Source organism: Rutidosis leptorrhynchoides, chromosome 5, assembly GCF_046630445.1.
Source record: "Rutidosis leptorrhynchoides isolate AG116_Rl617_1_P2 chromosome 5, CSIRO_AGI_Rlap_v1, whole genome shotgun sequence".
NCBI lineage: Eukaryota > Viridiplantae > Streptophyta > Magnoliopsida > Asterales > Asteraceae > Rutidosis > Rutidosis leptorrhynchoides.
The window spans coordinates 304,749,964-304,753,248 of record NC_092337.1 but is presented as its reverse complement, the minus strand read 5'-3'; positions in this window follow the sequence as shown (position 1 = coordinate 304,753,248).

Genomic DNA, 3,285 nt, shown 5'->3' with positions numbered 1-3,285 from the left:
GTTAATTGTCCTTTGTCCTGGATTATTTAATCTGTCCGTCTGGTTTTTGTCCATAACAGTCCATCAGTCATAAATATAAAGTGCGAGTGTCCTCGTCAAATTATTATTATACCCGAAGTTAAATATTTCAACTAATTGGGGATTCGAATTGTAACAAGGTTTTAATACTTTGTTTAATGAATACACCAGGTTATCGACTGCGTGTAAACCAAGGTTTTACTACTTTGTTAACAATTACACCAATTACCCTTGAATGTAATTTCACCCCTGTTTTAATTATTCTAGTGGCTATTAATCCATTCCCGTGTCCGGTTAAATGAACGATTATTCGTACATATAAATACCCCGCCCATCGTGTCCGATTGAGTGTATATGGTAATTTATAGGGAAGCCCAATTGTAAATCTTTATATTAACATTAACAAACTTTCATTTAGTTAAACAAATATAAAGCCCATTAATAGCCCATAGTCTAATTTCCACAAGTGTCGTTCTTTTGTCCAAACCTCAATTATGGTACAAAGCCCAATTACCCAATTTTAGTAATTAGCCCAACATCATGATTACTTCGTTTTAAATAAGCATAATAATAACTTAGCTACGAGACATTAATATAAAAAGGTTGAACATAACTTACAATGATTAAAAATAGCGTAGCGTTACACGGACAGAATTTCGACTTACACCCTTACAACATTCGCTAACATACCCTTATTATTAGAATTATAATTAAAATTAAAATTAAAATATAAATTATATATATATATATAAATTTTACGTATGATAAGAGAAGAAAAAGATATGAATTGTGATCAGAATTCGGTTGGCTTTATAGGGAATTTCGATTTTTGGGGCTCCGCGACTCGATGTGAATTTTGCCTTCAAACTCAGCGAGTCGCGGAGATTGAAATTACAGCTCACATCTTTTGGAGTCTTTCTTGCCGACGGATTTTATATATAAATATAAAATATAAATAATTAATATAATTATTTATATATTATATTATATTCTTGTGCATAGTAGACTTGTAATTTTTAGTCCGTTGCGTCGAGCGTTGAGAGTTGACTCTGGTCCCGGTTCCGGATTTTCGAACGTCCTTGCGTACAATTTAATATCTTGTACTTTGCGTTTTGAATCTTGTACTCTTGTAATTTCGAGACGTTTCTTATCAATAATTGGAACCTCTTTGACTGTCTTTTGTTCTTTTGAGCTTTTTGGTCGTTTGCGTCTTCAATTCGTCGAATCTGTCTTTTGTCTTCACCTTTTATTATTTAAACGAATATCACTTGTAAATAGAACAATTGCAACTAAAAGCTTGTCTTTCTTGAGGAATAATGCTATGAAATATATGTTCGTTTTTAGCATTATCAATGGTGTTTAGGTGTAGAAATTTACCGTTTTTCTTGAGTAATTCCTTGATAGCATCCTTCTCAACATGATTTTAGTAAAAGATTTGATGATTAACGGTTAAAAATTGTGATTTTTGGGGGTGTTTTTCGAGTTTTTTGCAGTATTTTCGCTGTGTTCTTCGCAGTATTTGGTGTGGGGAGTGAACTGATCTGTTTTTTTACGTTTTATTTTTTTTTCTGGGTTTTGGTCCCTCAGGGAGTCGCGGTGTTTGGGTCTTCAAACTCCGCGAGTCGCAGAGTTTGTTTTTTTTTTTTTTATAACATCTTATATTAATTAAAACAATTAAGTAATTAATTTTAAAATTTTGTTTCCCTTGTTATTTAGGACGAGGTCGTTTCGGATCGATGTCCTAGTCCGTCCTTCGACAAAATTTTAAAATTTGTCTTTTTGTAGGTATTGTTTTAAAAGCTAAGATTTTTGGGTTTTTTTTTAATGTTTTTGGCAAACTTTAATTCAATAAGATTAAAAATAATGATAATAAAAGTTCTCGTCCCTCCCTCGGGTAAAGCAATTTCGGTTCAAAGACCTAGTCTTCAACTTACGACGAATTTTAAAAATCATATTTTTAACTTAATGAGATAAAGTAAATTTTTGTTTTTAAATTCACACAATTTAAATATAAAATTCAAAATTAATATTAAAAATTCACACCAAACTTAAAATTTGAAATGCATAAAATTAAAAATTCATTTTTTAAAAATTTAAAAATTCACACCAAACTTAATTTAAAAATTCATATTATAAATTCACACCAAACTTATATTAATTTTTTCAAATATTTACAATTTTAAATATATTGTTTTTACAAAGTTTACAATATTAATTTAAGATTTATATATTAATTTTAAAAACATGGTAAAAATAAAATTAAAAATCTTTTTGGCTTTTTATCCCACTTTAATCAATCAAATATTATCAAAAATATGCGCCCCTCTTTTCGGTAAAGTAATTTCGGTTCCAAGACCTAATTTAACTCATGACGAATTTTTGAAATATTTTGGGTTGATTGTTTAAAGATATTAATACCTTAAGAATAAACGTTAAATTTCGCAGTAATGTAATAAATTTTTGAATGATATCAATAATTTCGGTCGCCAAACCTAATTTTATTCAATACCAATTTAATACTTTATAGCGAAAAAATTAGCGTTTATTATCAAAAGGTTAAAAATAAAATAAAAACTGTACAAACATACCTGTGAAATAGATTTCTTAGTTATATGATCTATCCCATTCATAAGATAGTCGGTTTAATTGGTTTTCCATGGCTACATAGGCGTAACCTCGAGCATTCAGTGTCTTTTCTTCTAAACATATGAACGGTCCGTCTCTGCATAAAGTAACAAATTCGGTGTTTGAATAGGTTTGATTATTTGAACATTTACCTCCATGTGACCATTTTCCGCATTTGTGACATCGTTCTAGGTGTCGTGCTCTTCTTTTCGCTGCGGATTTTGATTTTCCTTTACCAAATTGTAACTTATTATCTTCGCATCTGGATTCTTTTCTAACTCCGTCCATTCTTTCTCTGATTACTGATACTATTTCACTCGGAAGTGTGTCATTATTACGTTTAGTGATCAAAGCGTGTAGCATTAGACCATGGTTTAGTTCACAGGCAGTCTTCATTTTGTAAAAACCTAAAAAAAATAAAAATTCAGAATGGGGGGAGAAGACTAGTTCTTTAGGGTCTGCTAGGGAAAGACCATTCGGGTTCCATTTTCGAGAACTATACAAAAACAGACAATCTAACTCTAACAGAAATACATAAACCCCCTATACTTAGTTGAAATTGTGATTAACATTATTTTCAATTGAATCTTCAACAACTTGTATATCTTTGACTTTTTCTTCAATCCATTTGTTGATTTTCTC